Source organism: Labeo rohita, chromosome 14, assembly GCF_022985175.1.
Source record: "Labeo rohita strain BAU-BD-2019 chromosome 14, IGBB_LRoh.1.0, whole genome shotgun sequence".
NCBI lineage: Eukaryota > Metazoa > Chordata > Actinopteri > Cypriniformes > Cyprinidae > Labeo > Labeo rohita.
In genome coordinates this window covers 20,391,917-20,412,263 of record NC_066882.1, presented here as the reverse complement: position 1 = coordinate 20,412,263, position 20,347 = coordinate 20,391,917, and the positions used below count along the sequence as shown (strand labels likewise).

At 36.1% G+C, this 20,347-nt stretch overlaps 1 protein-coding gene across 1 annotated transcript in view; it reads left to right on the top strand.

Moving 5' to 3' along the window:
- The window catches only part of ppp2r2ba (protein phosphatase 2, regulatory subunit B, beta a), a 72,050-nt gene that overhangs the window by 545 nt on the left and 51,158 nt on the right, over positions 1 to 20,347 (top strand). The window lies entirely within an intron of this gene.

Here is a 20,347-nt window from a genome sequence, read left to right as displayed (position 1 = left end):
AATGAGTGGGATTTTTAGAAATATTTTTATTCATGGAATTATAGTATTCGAATTATTATTATTCTTATTATTTATTAAATTAAGTTATGCAATCGTTTTATTTTATTTTAGCTCTAACTTCCATGTTTAAATAGAAAAATACCAGTTTTTCAATATTAGTGTTAGGTACTTTTGGATATACAAAATAATTACAGCTGACATACACAGTTTTGACTTTATTTATTATGTATTTATTTATTTACGTTTTTCAATGTAGTCTCTTGGACTAAAGTGACTGAAATACTACTGATGTGTGTTTTTGTTCTAAAAAGTAGGATAAGATGTAGATTAAAGATGACGCTATATAATTATAATTGATAGACATGAGGACTTCACATTAATGGATGTTGGATATAACACAATTTTAATTCTTGTGCACTGTATTATTTCATAAGTCTCCAATACCTGAGCAAATGAATGACCATGCTGTTCTTCTGACTTAAGCATTCTTCTTTGCTTTTGTGACAGATTTTATATAGTCTGGTTATGCAACTCTCTGCCAAATGTGGTAAAATAAAACAGACTGAGTTCATTTGCATAGAGGAAGTCTTATTATCTAGTCCAGGAAACATCCTTGTGAGCACTTGTGTGTATGTGTGAAATTTTATGTGGCGGTCAGGCTGCCCTACATCATGTTTACAACACTGTCGAATGGCAGAGCTTGTCGACCGTAAAAGTCTGATTTACTTTCGCCTTCAGTTGTTTTTTTTACCGTTAAACAAGAAAATGTGACCCTCCACGCTTTTAAAAGATCACTGGCTATTCAAATAATACTGTATTATCTCCAGCTACATGTTGTTATTGATCTGCACTGTGTAGGAATGAAAGACCTAAGGCTGCACATTCTCGGCCTGATACTGTAAATCATTCTTAGATTATTTCTCTGGACACCATGATCAGATTTAGTGCAGCAGAGAGCAAGAAAAACAAAACTGATGCTGTTCAAAACTAATCACCTTCATTGCCCTTATCTCAGAGCAACCTAGTTTCCTGTGAGCAAACAGCCATGTGATGATTTCCCATCCTGATGTGAATATAAAGACTAAAACTGGTGCGTGACGTCAGAACTGTGGCACGCCGGTAAGCGCGTGTGCTCATGAGACATAAAGAGTCATTGTGTGTCTTTAAATCCAGCCTGCGTCATGTTAAGATCCTATTGCCCTTACCTTCCTGTTTGTTCTTTAGTTTTAATACAATGAAAGGCAAAAAGCCAAAATCAGCACTATAGCAAAGTTTATTCATTAAGATACACCTGTTGTGTCAAAGTGTACCTCAAACATTAGGATGTTTCTAATAGTAGATGAAGCGTGAAACCAAGGGGTCAAGGTTTGGCCGTGTAGCATGACAGCATTAGCCAAATGCCATAACTACAAAATCTATACACTACATTGTGCATATAATTGCATTCATTCATTCGTTTGCTTATTAATTATATCACTGATTATTTTCCATATAGGGGCCATTCTACAGAATTGGTGTAAACTGCTGTCCCACAACCTAAAAACACATTTATGTATTCAAATAATGTTTACTAAGATACTTCTATTATCTACTGAAACCCACAATAATATTTAAAATATCTGTAAGTGCAATATATATAAAATGATCATTTATTGGGTACTTGCAATTGGGAGGTGGTTGTTCCGAACTCTAACCCCTAAATTTTAAAACTTTAAAACTTTAGAAAATGATATTCAAATATTTTTTGAATTTTATTCCATTGTTGTTTTTAAAAATATCTTTTGGATTTTTTAAAAAAGTGAAGTAAAAATATATATATTTATTTTATATTTCCTTATATTTTCAAAACAGTGTATGTTTTACTCCACTGGCTGAGATTGATTTTAACTACACCCCTACATTTATGATCAGGAAATATTTATGCGTCATTCTCTCTCTACATCTACATCTACATGGTAGATAGGTCCTATCATTTTTAGGTAAATATATTCAAAGGTCTGAAAAATCTGTGTGAAACTTTAAAGAATGTCACTACCGAACACCATTTTTCTATAAACAAATACACTTTTTTGGGGGTTATTCCATAACATTTATTCCATATCTTTGAACTAGGTTCAGAAGTATCTAAAATTGTCACTACCGAAACATTTGGTGTAGTTTCGGTAGTGACAACTTTGTTTGGGTGTTATTATCCCATAAAATTGTCACTACCGTAACAGTCACAACCATAACTTGTCATCATTGTTTAGATAGTGACAAAAGGGAACACGTAATCCTTTATTTGGGGGAAATAAACAACATTTTAGTACAGTTACGCATTTTTTGAATTTTTAGTATGTTTTAGTAGTGTTTTTCTATAAAAAATCTATAATTTGATGTGGTTGCTACCAAAACATTACTGTCACTACTGAAAATGTGAAGTCACGACTGAAACACGGGATGTTTTGTTAAAAAGTAAAGCATACTGAATTATGATAGTCTCTGGTTCAATATATATTCAAACTAATGAATGCTTAACTTTGAAGTCAGTATGATCAACGTTTTGCCTTTTACAAAGACTGGATTCAAAATACAACAAATCTCCTAAGTCACACTTGAAATATTGTTAAAATTGTAATTGTTATTGATTCACCTCTACAAACTTAATACAATAGAAAAATACAATATATACAAGCAAAATCTTAATAGGTCAAAATAACCCTTCTTATTAAAATATACATTACTGTGTTTCAGTAGTAACAAATCTAGGGAGAGAACAAATATTTCAAAATTTTGTGAAAATACAGTATGAGAATTACTACTAATACTAGAAATGTGTACTTTATATATTATACAATTTGTGGAAAAAGACACATTTTTTCAAGATGTTTCCAACTCTGACTTTGAACCAATTCTGTAGAATAGCCCATATATTATACTTCCCAAAAATTATATGTTAATATAATTAATATACATTATATAATTTTTGGCAAGAATATTATGTTAATAGGTGCTTCTTCAGGCATTAAGGTTAAAGAGACAGTTCACCCATTAATGAAAATCTATTAATTACTCACCTTCATGTTGTTCCAAACCTGGAAGACCTTCGTTCATCTTCAGAACACAAATTAAGATATTTTTGATGAAATCCGAGATCTTTCAGACAACAACGCAACGTTCGAGACCCAGAAGGATGCACTTTGTTTACAAGCAGAGGAATGGACACACATGCATCAGAAGAGAAGAAATTGTTGAATAAAGTAATTTTTTTTGTTTTCTTTGTGCACAAAAATTATTCTTGTAGCTTCATAAAATTACAGTTGAAGCACTGATGTCACATTAACTATTATTATTAATGTCCTTACTACCTTTCTGGGCCTTGAACTTGTCAGTTGCTGTCTATGCAGGGTCAGAAAGCTCTTGGATTTAATAAAAATTATCTTAATTTGTGTTTCAAAGATGAACGAAGGTCTTGCGGGTTTGGAGCGACATAAGGGCGAGTAATTAATGACAGAATTAGAAATAGAGTTTTGATTTGCTCAGAAAGCTCAGTGAGTAAAGACGGCAGATTACCAAATGAATGAAGGCTAATGAAACTGTAGACTTCTTTACATAAAATCAGCTATTTCCAATTAATTTTAATTGTGTGGAACTTAAAATATGGTGCACTCATCTCATATGCGTGACGAAATAAACAAGTCACATTAAAGTGAGTCTTAACAGCGATTATGCAAGATTTAGCTATCATATGCCTCTGTTTAGAGCAATGATAGTCACAAATTTATTGGACCGTTTTAAAGATACAACAGTAGATTAATTATTCATCACTGGCTGGCTGTGTTGGCAGTCGTGCCAGCGAGTCTGTTTTAGAGAAGCCTTGAGCTCCTGGTCATTTTGAAACAGTTGTAACCTCTATAATCCAGCATTTCATAACAACAATCGGGGTCACGTTGGCTTCCCGACCCTGACAGGCAGTTTGAAAGACACTGTATGCTGACCAGCATCAAAAGCTCAGCTGTTGCCACCAGCAAGCGTGCAGAAAAACTGATGAGTAAATGAGTGAGAGAGCTTGCAGTTGTGTAACAGAGGTCAACGGCGATGACTCTGAGGACACGAGCGTGAAACAGGGGTGTTATGGATCTTAAAAATGCTTCATCAGGCTAATGAAGTGCACTTTGGCCCTTCCGAGCAAATGAATTGGGAAGGTTGCGAGCCGAACTGAGGACGGTTGGACCAGCAATGCCCAGGGGTATGGCTGAGCTTTCAACGTTCAATATCCGGTCGTTCATTAGTGAAATGACCCGGAGGCCCCGAAGTGAATTTTCTCAGTGCCGCCGCACAAACTAGTTTTGAGGATGCTTGTTTATGTTTGTTGGCCGAATGGCTAATGTAATATCAGGGTGTTGGCCTAGAGGCCGCGCAGCAGATCGTTTATTTCAGCATGAATTGGGGCTTGAACTAGAACCACTGTTACAGCACCTAGCAAACGGGGGCAGAAACCCAACTGATAAATTGGTTTTTCCGAACCCCCGTTGACTTGAGGAGGAAGCATGCTTAGTCACTGCATGCTTTCCATTGGGTTATTCATGAACGCGCGTGTGTGTGATGTCTGGACGATCGATAAAGATTGTGATGGATTAACTTTTAAACACTGATGAAATCCACATATTTTGCTTGTGTCAGTGAAAAACAAGAAGCGGCTTGTCATGAGCGCACACATGTTTATACACTCACACACACTTTACCGAAGCCTCGCTGTTAATGGGAATTATACAACATGAGAGCATGTGCGTGTGTGTGGCCTGAGCTATAAAGCAGATATCATGATATGAGAGGAAGAGTTGTGAGAGGTTAAGTGGGGGAGGAAAGACACCAGAATGAAATAGCAGACTGTAGACACATTACATAGAGAGAACAGGTCGATCTTTCAAAGTGCTCACATAACCTCTTAACTAAACAGATTGTAAGACTGTAAGATTATAAGCAAGGAAGAGTGCATGTGTGTAATGTTATTGCTTAGAGGATGCTCTTTCATCACTGAAGAGACTGAAGTTATGTTGCCACTTGTCTCTGCCGTTTTTCCTTAAAATTCCTTAATTGAACATTAAGTTGGGTAGAGAAAATGTTTTGTTTCAAATACAGATCATGATTCTCCCACGAACAAAATAATGTGTAAATTACTAGAGGCTGTGACAAAATATGAATTGCTGGCGTCTACTAAAAAAAGGTTGAATTAATTTGAATGAATTATTTTAAAAAAAAGTTTGAATGAATGATTCAGTGACTCTCTCATAAATAGTTCACATGTTTCATTGCTGAATGAATCAGCAATTTTGAACGAATCTCTTGAATGAATGATTTTTTTAACCAGTGTTGCCAAGTCCATGGTTTTCCTGCGAAATTGACCCTTCTCAAACAGCTTGATTGACAGGCGATCTGACCAATCATAATGTTGGATCCACCGATCTGTCGGACAAACAAATCAGACAAGACAGTAGATTAACTTCGTTGGACTTAAACTTGAAATTTTGTGCGTACTGACGTCTTTGTGGTTGAAATAAAATACATTTAGATGTATTTTATGTACATTCAATCTTTTTGTGCTTTCAGTAAAGATCACAACACATTAAACAGCCACAAAACATTATTCATTGTTTGAATTTCTTAAAAAATGACAGCATTTTAAAGCTGAGACCTTGTTTGACCTGTCTTGTCTGTTGGTGTGAGTTTCCTCTTTGCTCCTCGATATATTTTTCACCGCGAGAGAACATGATGTGTAGTGTGAGAGTGGCATTGTTTGTCGGACAGTAACTAAAGAGAGCGGGTTTTTCGAAGGGTTAATTGGGCTACTTATATACTGTTGCCGTGGGTTGTTTTTCATGTTTGCAGGTTGAAGTGACTCCAATAACTCCTGGAATATGAATTTTACTAGGAGAACCCTGCCAAAAACAACGCATTTTACCCCCAGGAACGCTGGGGGACCCCCTCCAAAACGTAATTGGGCTAGTTTTTGGCTAGTATAAAGTAGCAATTGGGTGGGTTTTTTTGTGAAAACCTGGCAACCCTGTTTTCATCAGACATTTGTCAACACCCAGTGGCAAAACAATGTAACCAACAAATGGTATTTGAAGCATCAATTACTTTCAAATCATGATTCGCTCTATTTTGATCACTTGATCAGTGTTTATATCTGAACTATAAATGGTTGAAAAGACTGTTTGTGAAGCTGTTTCATACCTAAATATGATTCACATACACGTACGAAATTCGGTAAAGACGTGTAACACACCAATACCTACAAAAAAGGTCCCCCGTACAAAGTCCGAAACCCAACATGGAGTCTGTTATTTTAAATATTCTTTGCAAGTTTTGTGCCGTTTTTGCCATTTCAGGTGTTGTATTTAAATTCCTCCTAAAAATTTAAACAGATCAACACCAAATTTGGTCAGTGTAATCTAAAGCCCTTTGTGACGTTAAATTGCGAAGAGAAGTCCACTTCCAGAACAACAATTTACAAATAATTTACTCACCCCCTTGTCATCCAAGATGTTCATGTCTTTCTTTCTTCAGTCGTAAAGAAATTATGTTTTTTGAGGAAAACATTTCAGGATTTTTCTTCATATAATAGACTGGTATGGTGCCCCGATTTTGAACTTCCAAAATGCAGTTTAAATGCGGCCTCATGTTACCCTAACTGTCTTGAGCCAGAATACACAGAGTTCATGGAAAGAAAGGCAAGACGAGCATTTGAGATAAAGAAGTATTTAAATTGTATTTTTTTAATGAAAATAAAATATTGTTTCGCTAGATAAGACCCTTCTTCTTTGGCTGGGATCATTTACAACCGCATTTGGGATCGTTTGAAGCTGCATTTAAACTGCCTGTTGACAAATGTTGACAACAGGATGTCAATTTTTACACTAACTCAAACATACCATGTTCAATCTGCACCAAACTTCATATGTTTGATCAAACATGGCTTGAAGACATCTACATGGCAATATTCAGTTATAATCATAGCACCACCAGCTGGCAGCAGGAAGTTTGACACATAAAACTGACTTTGAGATATTCCTCCTATATTTACCACTTTAAATGCATATTTCTCACCGTTCACTATTCCCCTAAAGCAGGGGTGCCCAACTCTGTTTCTGGAGATCTACCTTTCTGCAGAGTTTAGTTCCAACCCTGATCAAACACACCTGTCTATAATTATCAAGTGCTCCTTCAGATCCTAATTAGTTGGTTCTGTTATGTTTGATCAGGGTTGGAGCTGAACTCTACAGGAAGGTAGATCTCCAGGAACAGGGTTGAGCACCCATGCCCTAAAGCCTCCAGGTGCTGGTGAGCCCAAGTTCGAGGGCCCTTTCAACGCTGCTTGCAGCTTTAATTTAGAATTAAGATTGTGTGGGTGTTGAATCAAAATCACAATTTTATTAACGGTTAACTGTGCAGCTCTAGTAAACAGCTTGGAAAATAATTACGATTTCAATTAATGAAATTGAATTTTAACAATCTCATTTGGTGACTTTTCTTTTCTATGTGTGTTTATGTCCTTGACAGATATAAGACATGCACCAGGTGCCCCAGACAGACTCTGACTCACCCATGGCCTCATGGGAAATGTAGTAAAGTTGAGCTATGATTCCCCTGAGAGGACAGGGCGGTCTGTCCAACAGCTGGGGTCCCTGTCTGCTTCTTTATTCTGTCTAGCATTTGTTCTTCCAAAAAGTGTTTGGGCACCTTTTTTAATTGTCGCCTTGTCTTATATAACAAAATATCCGAGAAAATCTAATTTATAATAAAGAAAGCTAGCACAAGCACACTTCTCAAACTAAATATTTCCCATAAAGATCTGTAATAGGTTTTAACCCTATAAAGCCAACTGTCTGTTTGATCCAAAGTCCTAAGGCCTCTAAATTATCAACATAAAAACTGATTGCTGTCATATCTGTTTTTGATTAATAAAAGTTTTTTTTAGGTGATTTCAGAAGGATCATGCACTGTAAAAAATAAAAAACACAATTTGTTTGAGTCAGCTTAAAATAATTTGTTACCCTGCTGCCTTAAAATTTTATGTTCAGTCAACTAAAATAAGTTTATTTAACTTGAAATGTTAAGTTCTACTAAGTAACAACTTAGATATTTGTGTTTGCTTAACAGATGGGTAAGTAACCCAGCTGCCTTAAAATTTTAAGTTGATTCAACTCAAATATCTAAGTTGTCACTTAGTATAATTTAACATTTCAAGTTGAATAAACTTTTTTTAAGTTGACTGAACTTAAAATTTTAAGGCAGCCAGGTTACAAATTATTTTAAGTTGACTCAACAAATTGTTTTTTACAGTGTGTGACACTAAGTAATGAAAGCTGATTCAGCTTAAAATCACAGGAATAAATTATGTTTTAAAGTATATTAAAATAGAAAACCATTATTTTAAATTGCAATAATATTTCTAAATAACATGTTCAAATATGTTTGGCACCACTGTAAACGAAACTCTCTGAGAGTAGGACGTGTTTCATCAGCTCAAAGCTTTCAAATTCTCCGAGCCAGGTGTTTGTGCATTCACACACATGCTCACACATACACACACACTTTGCCTTTGTCTAAATCCTGCATCAGTTTCCTTTCTAAAGCAGTGGATGCATTAGTCTTCCGTCCACTCTTTCAGCGAGTGAGACGAGAAACCACAGCAGCACAAATCCTGCTTTGTGTTCTCCAGACTGAGGGCAGGTCAGCTGATTCAGATCTGTGAAGAGACTCCAGGAAGAAAGAAAGAGACGGAGGGAGGGAGTGAGAGAAAGAGAGACTCCTCAATGCATGTTACCTATATTTATGCTCGGCTCACAGACGTTTTTGGGACTGTAGCTTTGCAGTGTTCTCAGATAAGGAGCTCTATTGTCTTGGCTATATTCTGCACATCCAGGAAACACTGAGCAGAAGGGAAGTGCAGCTTTAAAAAGAAACCTGCTGGATCAATTACCTTTTTTTCCCTTCTGGCACATGACTAAGCAAGGCAGACATGGGCCAAATGAATCAGCACTGTTTCTGTATATTTCCTCCTCACATGTTCTGCTATGCTGTGTTGTCGTGCTTCTTCACACATACACATTTTCACCTGCTCTTTCTTTCAAAGGGAAGTCAGTAGCATAGACGCCAGGATTTGGTTTAATTATTGATGTAACATACTGTAGGTGAGTGTACGTGCAAGTTGTGTTATTGCATAATGCTTTGTCTGTTCATGCGCGCATACTTGACTAAGTAGGCCAGGAACATCCATTAGTATGCTATGCAAATAAACATACTTCCTTACTTTCCTCCCTCCCTCCTTAAAATTATTTATACCCAGGATGGCTGTACCGGAGTACGCTTTTCTTCACGTTTAATGAAAGTTCTCGGAAAGACGCCAGGCCCGTTGCAGCTGATGAATCACGAGCAGCGTGCAGTTTGGAGAAAACAGCAATACCAAACTCCCACACCATTGAAAGTGACAGACTTTAAGGTCATCTAGCTCTACCACCGATCAAACGCAGGAAATCTGTCATACAGGCCCCTTCAAAAAGGGCCATACTCTTGCAGAATGTATGCATACAGTTGAGGTCAAGGTTGAGCTTTACATACACCTTGTAGAATCTGCAAAATGTTAATTATTTTACCAAACTAAGAGGGCTCATACAAATGTAATAAAAGATGTTTACATACTCTTGATTCTTAATACAGTGTTACCTGAATGATCCACAGCTGTGTTTTTTGTTTTGTGATAGTTCCCACAAATTCTTTAGGTTTTCAGCATTTTTGTGTATTTGAACCCTTTCCAGTAATGACGGTGTGATTTTGAGATCCGTCTTTTTACCCTGAGGACAACTGAGAGACTCATATGCAACTATTACAGAAGGTTCAAATGCTCACTGATGCTTCAGAAGGAAATGACGCAATAAGAGCGGGGGGTGAAAACTTTTGAACAGAATGAATTTCTTATTTTGCCGAAATATCATATTTTTTTCATTTAGTACTGCCCTTCAGAAGCTACAGAAGATTCTTTTCCCCAGAACACAAAATAAGTTAAATTTACCCTGATCTTCAAATTTCAAAGGTTTTCACCCCCCCGGCTCTTAATGCATCTTGTTTCCTTCTAAAGCATCAGTGAACGTTTGAAATTTCTGTAATAGTTGCATATGAGTCTCTCAGTTGTCCTCAGTGTGAAAAGATGGATCTCAAAAACATACAGCCATTGTTACCTGAGCGGGCGGTGAATTTTTTTAATAACTTATCTTTTTAAATTATATTAAGCCATAAATTTCTGCATAATTTTGGGGCGTGTTCACTTGAGTGACAGGTGGATTGCCGCTGCTGTCACTACCGACGCGCTAGGCGGTTGTGGTTTCAGCAACCAACTCCACCCACGTCCTGCCTCTTTGGCCATTTTCGATTATCCGGGAGTGATGCGCAGTGATGCGATTCCAAGATGGTGGCGGCCGACTCCCCGCCCACTAAGAGCTTTAAAAATGCTCTTCAGAAACCTACGGGTTATGTCACAGACACTACATCCATATTTTTTACAGTCTTTTTTTGCCTAAATATCATGTTTTCATTTAGTACTGCCCTTCTGAAGCTTCAGAGGATACTTACATGTTTCCCAGAAGACAAAAATAAGTTAAATTTACCCTGATCTTCAGATTCCAAAAGTTTTCACCCCCTGGCTCTTAATGCATCGTGTTTCCTTCTGAAGCATCGGTGAGCATTTGGCATTGGAACCTTCTGTAATAGTTGCGTATGAGTTGCATACTGAAGAACAGCAGGGAGGTTTAACTGCTCGGGACAAACAAGGGACTCATGAACAACTATCACTAAACAAAAAACACAGCTGTGGATCATTCAGGTAACAACAGTATTAAGAATCAAGTGTATGTAAACTTTTGAACGGGGTCATTTTAATAAATTCAACTATTATTTTCTCTTGTGGACTATATGTAAATGTCTTTTATGTGAAATATCTTATTCAGGACAGTACTAAATAATGTACATGCATTTTGTATGATCCCTCTTATTTTGGTAAAATAATTAACATTTTGCAGATTCTGCAAGGTGTATGTAAACTTTTGACCTCAACTGTATAACTGGCTAACATCTTTTTGCAAAAAACATTAATTTTTTTTTTTTTTTTTGAATGACCCCATTTCTGCAGCTTAGTTTCCATGTTCTGTGTGACCTGGGGTTGAGCTTTACATTAGTACATGAAATAGGTTAATTAAGAAAAAGCAAGAAAAATCCTGCTTTCAATTACATGTCAACAGTTTTTGATCAATCAGAACTAAGGACTATATTTATAGCTTAAGACTGTTCAAACCAGATGCAGAAAGGTGACATATATCAGCACATGTTGCACATTTGAAGCGTGGAGCTGATCAGACACCTGCTTTTTCATGTCCAATTCATTTGACTAATTGAGCAATGCGACGCAGAAACCTCCATTGGCTCTTTTTATCTAACACGTTTTATGCTAATGACCTTTGGACTGGAGGGCTCAGAATAGATCTAACAGGGCCTTGATGAGAGACCCTCCTCCTCTCTTTCTATCTCTGTGTTAGTGGTGTATGAGTCATAGCTGGGCTGCTGGGGCTAACACACACCAGCACACAAGGGACACAAACACAGCCATGCAGGAACAGATGATTGACAGCTGCATGCAGACAGTCCTCAGAGGAGGTTTGGTTTCGCTTTTGGCTTTCTAAACAGAAAAACCAAACAAATCTGTTGACAATAAGTCATACAATTTAAACTGGACATAGAATGGATCCGTATACACCCTGCGATGTTCACAAAGTCCTTCCAGAACGGGTCATTCGGTTATCAACAGGGTGATGATGTCACAACAGTGAGGATATTGGAATACAGCCACCCACATTTACACATCAACATCTATTCATTTTTAGGCAAATCAGTCCGCCTGATAAATGCGGTTTATTTAAACTTCTGCTGCAGAAAACATCCCCCAAACCATGACACTTCCTTCTCCACCTTTCACTGACGTCTTTACGCACTTGAGATTCAGTCTTTCCTCAGTTTTGCTCTCATCACTAAAGTAAACTTTGGAGCAGTTCTTATCCCTCCACACAACAAGCTCCTCAGCAAAAGTGAGCTTAGGCTTTTGATTCTTTCTGCTGATGAGAGATTTGGTCACTGCAGAGTGCACCTTCAGTCCGACTTCTCTTACCCTGTTCAGCACTGAACTAGCAAGCAATTCCAGCTGCAGTGTTGAACCCATTCCCCATTGAGTGTCTCTGCATTATCTTGCCTTCTCATGCATTTGTCTTAAGTGGACGATCAGCCTTTTAGGGGGACTTGAATGCATTAGTGTCATTGTAAACCTGCAATATTCATGAAATCACACATTTGGAACGACCCCTGTACAACCACCTGTCATAGGGTTTTAGTCACCTTAGAGCGACCTGCCATCTTGCGATCTCAGTGAAAACTGGAGGAATGCTGGCAGTTAAAAAGGGTTTATCATATAATAAAGGAATTAGCACCAGGTGCCCAATTAACACCAATAACCTTGAGGTATTTGTAAGTGTTCTCTAATTTTGACCAGTTTTCTTTTATAAATAAAATATTTTTTATACTGTGCTTCAGAATACAATTAATTTATGAAATATGCTTAAAAACTGCCCTTCTACTCCTATTGGGATAACTTCAAATAAGACTAAGCAGTGACCTTGAAATATAAGAAATTGTTGGTTGTTCTCTAATTTTGATATTCACTCTATATCTACCACTGAAGCATATGCAATTTTTTTTTGTATTAAAATATAAATTTGATTTTTTTTGTGGAAATTATTCATTATTATTGAATTATTAAGTCTTTTTAAAAGCAGCCTCGGTGAGCATTTAAAACATTTTAAAAAATCATAATCATCCACAAACTTTTGAACAGTAGTATATATTTCTTACCACATACTGTATCAGATTGGACTGCATAAAAATCATGTCTCATCATATCATATTGTAGTGTATCATGTATCATATATAGTAGCGTATCATATATCTCAGATTTGATCATATCTTATAACATATTGTAGTACTTCATATGTCATTCAGTGTTACCCCTAGATTCACAGCTTTGGGAGAGTGTGGGGGAGGAGCATGGATGGGGCAAGTACCCAACGGCACTTTTTTTCTGTACTTTACTCTCTGTATAATAACAAAAACATTTATTTCAGTGAAAAAAAAAGAGTCCAAAACTCTCAGTTTCAACATTTTGAACAATATGTGAACAATGAACATATGAACATGTGAACAATGTGAACATATGAACAACAATCAATTTTTTTTCCCCCAGAAATTTTTATTTTAATTTTAATCAAATTCAAATTAAACCCTTTGATTTTTTTGTCAAACAAACAACAATTTTTGTTAAAATGAATACATGGAAGAAAATGTGTAAATATTCTGTTAAAAAGTTTTAATAATAATTGTAGAATTTTTTTTTCTATAATTAAGTGGTTAATCTGGTTGTAAAATTTATTTTTATCATGTAATTGTTTTATTTAAATTTGCCAGAAATAGAAGTATATAATATATAGTATACATTATACTGTACAAAACTAATACAAGAGTAATATATTTCTGTTACACATTAAACCGTAGTTTTATTTTGACAGGTTGCCATGAAGTTTCTGTGTGTATACACTATGATATGATGCTAGTTTTCTCAAATGAAATGTTAAAATTCACATGAAATGACTCTCACAGCAGCTCTGGAGATGAAGTTTATGTGATCATGTCGTCATATAATGAGACGCAGAGGCCAAAAACACTGTGAGCCTCACATGTGCTTCAGTATTTATGTAATAAACCAAAACATGTTTCCGCCATTCATACATACAGGTCCAAGCGGGACATGCAGTATTCATATCTAAACCGTCTTTTTGCGTTTAATATTCACAGACATTAGTCCATATAGCGATTCGAATTAAGTGACAGACCCAATTTTGATTTATTTATCCAAAAATTGACGAATTCTGTGGCATTCCGCGCTATAGAGTCAATTTTTATGAATGGACTCCGCAATCCCATCCGCGTTTGTAGACATGCATTCATGTAGAGACAGAAATGACATGCCGTCGTGTAAATTAGATAAATAACATAAGACCGTTTAGTTTGTTAAATAAATGAACAAGGTATAGACCTGTTCTATAGGAATGGTAACCTTAAATGACTTTTGTTGTGGTCTGGCGCTATATAGAAAATAAAATAAAACAAAATTAACTTGACCTTCAAGGGAGCGGGCCACCCCCTAAATATAAAGGTAGGGGAAACACTGTCATTTCATGTAGGAAAGTAAATGAATGGCTAAAATAAGGTTGTTTTGCTGGAAGTAACAGTTACACCACCAAAATGCTTATTTCTAACCCTTTTTTTTTTTTCTTCATTTTCACTTTCAGGCTGTGCTGTTTGTCTATTAATTTCGATTTCAATTTGTGTCAACACAACAAATATACATGTCTGTGTACTGAGGTCACTTCTTTCCTTCAGAGATTACATTTGCTCAGAAAAGTCAATGTTTGTGTTTTGATAGTGAAATCTGTTTTTGGGAAGTGTTTTACATGCAAGGCTTTTACATGCGTCTGATAATCCCACCACTTTCCGTGATTTCCCTTCGGCTAGTGGGATTAGGGACTTGAGGATTGTCCTCGCATGATTGAATGGGATCTCTGGGATCAGGAAGAAATGCACATCTGGGTCATGCACTTCCAGGTCAAAGAGCCTAAAACGTTTACACACACATGTATAGATATAAACAGAGATGTGATGAATCGAGGCAATACTAGCGACGTTTTGAGTCTTGCAAACACTGCTTTGTCTCCTTCAGGGCACTTGTCAAGTTAATATTTTGGTGCAGGTATATTGTACAGAAGCAGAAATAGGGTAAAAAGCAAAAGAGAAAAAGGCAAAAGAAGCCAAGTAGAGCTTCTCCAAAGTTCTCCAAAAGGCTTTTAAATTATTTTTCAAAATGCTTTAAACTAAAATTTGTCATATACAGTTGAAGTCAAAAGTTTACATACACCTTGTAGGTTCTGCAAAATGTTAAATATTTTACCAAAATAAGAGGGATCATACAAAATGCACGTTATTTTTTTATTTAGTACTGACCTGAATAAGACATTTCACATAAAATACATTTACGTATAGTCCACAAGAGAAAATAATTTATAAAAATCAACCCGTTCAAAAGTTAGATTCTTAATACTGTGTTGTTACCTGAATGATCCACAGCTGTGTGTGTATGTTTTTTTTTAGCAAGAGTTGTTCGTCCCTTGTTGGTCCTGAGCAGTTAAACCTGCCCGCTGTTCTTCAGTAAAATCCTTCAGGTCCCACAAATTCTTTGGTTTTTCAGCATTTTTGTGTATTTGAACCCTTTCCAACAATGACTGTATGATTTTTAAGATCCATCTTTTTACACTGATGACAACTGAGGAACTCATATGCAACTATTACAGAAGGTTCAAACACTCACTGATGCTTCAGAGGGAAACACGATGCATTAAGAGCCAGGGGGTGAAAACTTTTGCAATTTGAACTTATTTTGTCTTCTGGGAAACATGTAAGTTTCATCTGTAGTTTCAGAAGGGCAGTACTAAATGAAAACATGATATTAAGGCAAAATAAGAAAATTTTCATAAAATCTTCATACTGTTCAAAAGTTTTCACTCCCCGGCTCTTAATGCATCACGTTTCCTTCTGAAGCATCAGTGAGCATTTGAACCTTCTGTAATAGTTGCATATGAGTCCCTTAGTTGTCCTCAGTGTGAACGGATGGATCTCAAAATCATACAGTCATTGTTATAAAGAGCAAAAATGCTGAAAAACCAAAGAATTTGTGGGACCTGAAGGATTTTTCTAAAGAACAGCAGGCAGTTTTACTGTTCAGGACCAACAAGGGACTAATGACCAACTATCACTAAACAAAAAGCACAGCTGTGGATCATTCAGGTGACAACACAGTATTAAGAATCAAGTGTATGTAAACTTTTTAACAGGGTAATTTTTATAATTTCAACTATTATTTTCTCCTGTACACTATATGTAAACATATATTATGTGAAATATCTTATTCAGGTCAGTACTAAATAAAAAATAGAGTGTATTTTGTATTATCCCTTTTATTTCAGTAAAATAATTAACATTTCGCAGATTCTGCACAGTGTATGTAAACTTTTGACCTCAGCTGTATGTACTTGTCAACGTGAAGTACAATTTCACTTCCATAAGAAATGTATTTCATAATGCAGAATGGGAACTGATTTTATCAGAAAAGTGAAAAATGGGTGTTTAATACTAGAATAAATCTTGAATGTGAGCTTGCAGAGGATGAAAATGTTGTCCCAGGAATCAGGCCATGTTTATTTGAGCCTCCACCTGCTGGGAACAGAGATAGAGACCAGGACACAGAGGCTTAAAGTCAAGTTCACCCACCAGAGCATCTCCAAATGATAACACTTCATTTTCTAATCAATCGTTATCATTGCTGTAATTTTCATTACGATAAACAGCATTACATTACTGTTGAATGCTTGATTCTGATTGGTAAGTCACAGCATTCAGTGATCAGATACGTACTATTCTGGGCAACTAAAAACAGACCTCAAATACATTACAACAATCCTGCATTATTATGAGTTATAGAAACTTAATTTGTCCAGAAGTGATGGTTTAAAATTAAAATTCCTTGATTAGTTTGTTTCTCACAAACATGCAGCTTTTCACTTTATTATACATTAATTGACTGACTGGAGTCGTGTGGATTACATCTGGATTATTGTGATGTTTTTATCAGCAGTTTAGACTCTGATGGCACCCATTCACTGCAGAGCATCCATTTGATGAACAAGTGATTTAATACCAAATGTCAGTTTTGGGTGAACTATTCTTTTAAGAAAGTAACCAGTGTCAGTTTTAATTTCATCTTGACTTTAAGAGTCGTGTTTCTCTCAGTAGTAGCACGGGTTGTCATAGAGACACTGTGATTCTGCTGGTATTGATCAAAGCGGAACAAAATGCCCTTGCCCCATTAGTGCTTATTTACACAGCTAATGAGCACTTTTCCTCTTTTACCCTCAATAACACACCATATCTGCTCTAGTCTGGGCTTTTGTTCTCAGATTAATACACCCGATATATCACTTCAACAGCACGAGAGTTATGGGCCACTTCTCGTGTCATGAACTCTGTGAGAGGGCTCTAATTTTAAGGTAATTACCTCTCGCATTTGGTTTCGGTTCAGGCAGGTAATTGGACTGAGGTATCTGAGCTCGAGTCCTTCTGTTCTGGTTTATAAAAAACAGCCTTTTTAGATAAGGAGTTCTCTCTTTCAGCTCTCCATCAAAGGCTGAACATCAAAACTCTCAAGGCTGGAGGAGGTTGGTTTTGAAATATGTGTAGTTCTTACGTGTATAGCTAATGTATGGAAAAGAGTTATTCAAACATCAAATGTTATAAATGAAAAATGCGATTTTCACTGTCATTCAAGTTATTTTAAAACCATAATTCAAAGACTTTCAAGCATATACACAAAAAGGAATTAAAGAACTCTGTGTAAAGAACAGAAGTCCAGAATCAATACACACAGCTCTTTAAAGAACATCACAACTAACTGATTTGTTCCCATGTCATGTAAGGGGAAGTCATTTGAGTTCACTTCCTCCACAGTCCAAAAAGACCATCTATTGAAAATAAGCTTAAAAACGCCTCGCCAGCTTACTGACAATACACAGTTGAATTCATTAACACATGGCCACCCGTATTTACATGTCAATGACGCCTGTTTGGAACAGAAGAAGCCACATTTTTGCGCTTTACAGTAGGTGAAGCACTGACAAAATGAAGGAGGTTCTAGAACCAGCAAACATTTTGCAGTCAAAGCAAGTAGATAAAAACAGAAGCAAATTTACAACAGCTTTGAATGCGGCTCAACCAATCACAATCGAGGACCGGAACTATCTGTTTTATAATAAAGCAATAAGCCCCAAGAAACCATGGTTTACGGTGAATTTATAACAGCTAAGGGGCGTCGTTAGGCACGTCGTGAACAAAACAGCAACAGCAATGGAGGAGGAAAAACAAACAAATCCTGCCCAATTTTCAACGAGGGCAAGTGTTTGGAAAAATATTATATTAACTATTGATCTTTTGTTATTATGGGAAGTAGGGATGTGCCTCAATAGTGAACCTGTATTCAGAAAGGGACAGAAAACAAACAACGCGTTCCACTAAAGGGACATGATTAGTCGCTTGCTGTCGGTAGCCTGTTACATTACAGTACATAATATATAATCTGCTTACAACATTGTGTTATTTTTATGAAAATAACCGATCGTTTCGCTAGATAAGACCCTTCTTCCTCGGCTGGGATCGTTTACAACCACATTTGGGTTCGTTTGAAGCCGCATTTAAACTGCCTTTTGGAAGTTCAAAATCGGGGCACCATATCAGTCCATTATATAGAGAAAAATTTTTCTCAAAAAACATAATTTCTTTACGACTGAAGAAAGAAAGACATGAACATCTTGGATGACAAGGGGGTGAGTACATTATATGTAAATCTTTGTTCTGGAAGTGGACTTCTCCTTTAATGCTAAATATATTACAAACACACAGCTTTTCGTTTCACTTATTCGATTGTCGTTATTTGATGGTTCATTTTTAAAGTTCAGAGAGAGTGGAAAAATTGAATGAAAAATTATAAGTGAAACATCATAACTAGACTTTATAACTAGTACAAAATTAAACTGTGTCCCATTTAAAATGGTGTGTGGATGAATTTGCTGGTGGGAAGTCTGATATATTTTTGTAGAAAGGAAACCAAAAAAAGGGGGAAATTTTGATACTCTGGAATCTCCCATCTATACCAAAACTAAACTTTTCTGAACTAAATCTGTAATAGATTCTGCACTTGATAAGGAACCATCTGTGTTGGACTTGCAAACTGGTCCTCCACATGCCAACTGGCTTTTATCAGCAAAACAAAAGGGATTCATTGTCATCTCTGACGTTTCTGGGTGTCTCCAGTACAGACAGAGTTTTTGATGTTGCTCTGATGCAGTTTAGTGTGGAACAGTTGGAGCCTCAGGACTGCAAATAGTCCTACAGCAGAGCATTGATCTAGCTCTGTTTCCTCTCAAAAGCTCAGGCTCCAGGCACTCATGCCGATAACTGGGGACACAGTCTTGTCATTTTGTTTCATATTACATAAAATGGGTGAACTGCAGTACAGCATGCTAGTGCGCATATATGTGTGAGAGTTTGTGCCTCAAAGAGAAAAAATTGTTGGTTTGTTTGGGTTTGTTTGAGTTTTGTCAGACAGTGAAACAACATTTGCACAAGTGTGAATGAGGTTAAAACCATCAATGGCCATGTGAAGGGCTCTTTAACACCTTAATTGTTTCTCCAAGACAGAATGCATGAAAATCAAATAGAGGCTTTCACCTAAAAACAAGCTCTCTCACATGTGTCCACTTTTTGTTCTTGGACTTTCCAAAATACAAAGTTTGGCTATTTGTTTGGCTTCTGGCTGTTTATATGTGTGTGTGTTTTATGGCACTGTAAATGTGTTTGGTTTTGACCTTTGACTCAAACTGTGAGAACTGTACCAAACTGTACCAGCAGGTGATGGAGATAAATATAGCAGCACTTTTTGAACTCTATTTATGTGTGCTCTTAAAATGCAGTGACCTGGAGTGGACGGTAATGTATTTTTTTGTGTTATAGCACTCTCTGCTGCTCAGTCTGGAGAATTATCATTTTTATTTCCAGGACAAGAGAAGGGAGATGCTCCACTAGAAAATGAATATATATATGTGTGTATATACATTACCGTTCAAAAGTTTGGGGTCAGTGCATTTTTATTGTTTCTTTTTTTTTTATTTATTTATTTTTTTTTTTTTTTAAGAAATTAATACTTTTGTTCACCAAGGATGTATTAAGTTAATAATTAAAAGTTTATTAAAAGTTAATAATAAATAATTTACATTGTTATAAAATATTTATATTTTGAATAAACACTGTACTTTTTAAACTTGTTATTTATGAAAGAATCCTGAAAAAAAAAAATTCACAGGTTCCAAAAAATATTTGGCAGCACAACTGTTGATATTATCCAACATTGATCATTCTAATAATAAATCCGCATATTAGAATGATTTCTGAAGAATCATGTGACACTTAAGACTGGAGTAACAGCTGATAAAAATTCAGCTTTTCATCACAGGAATAAATTCTATTTTAAAGTATGTTAAAATAAAAAACATTATTTTATATTGTAAAAACATTTTGCAATATTACTGGTTTTTTTTTCTATATTTTTAAC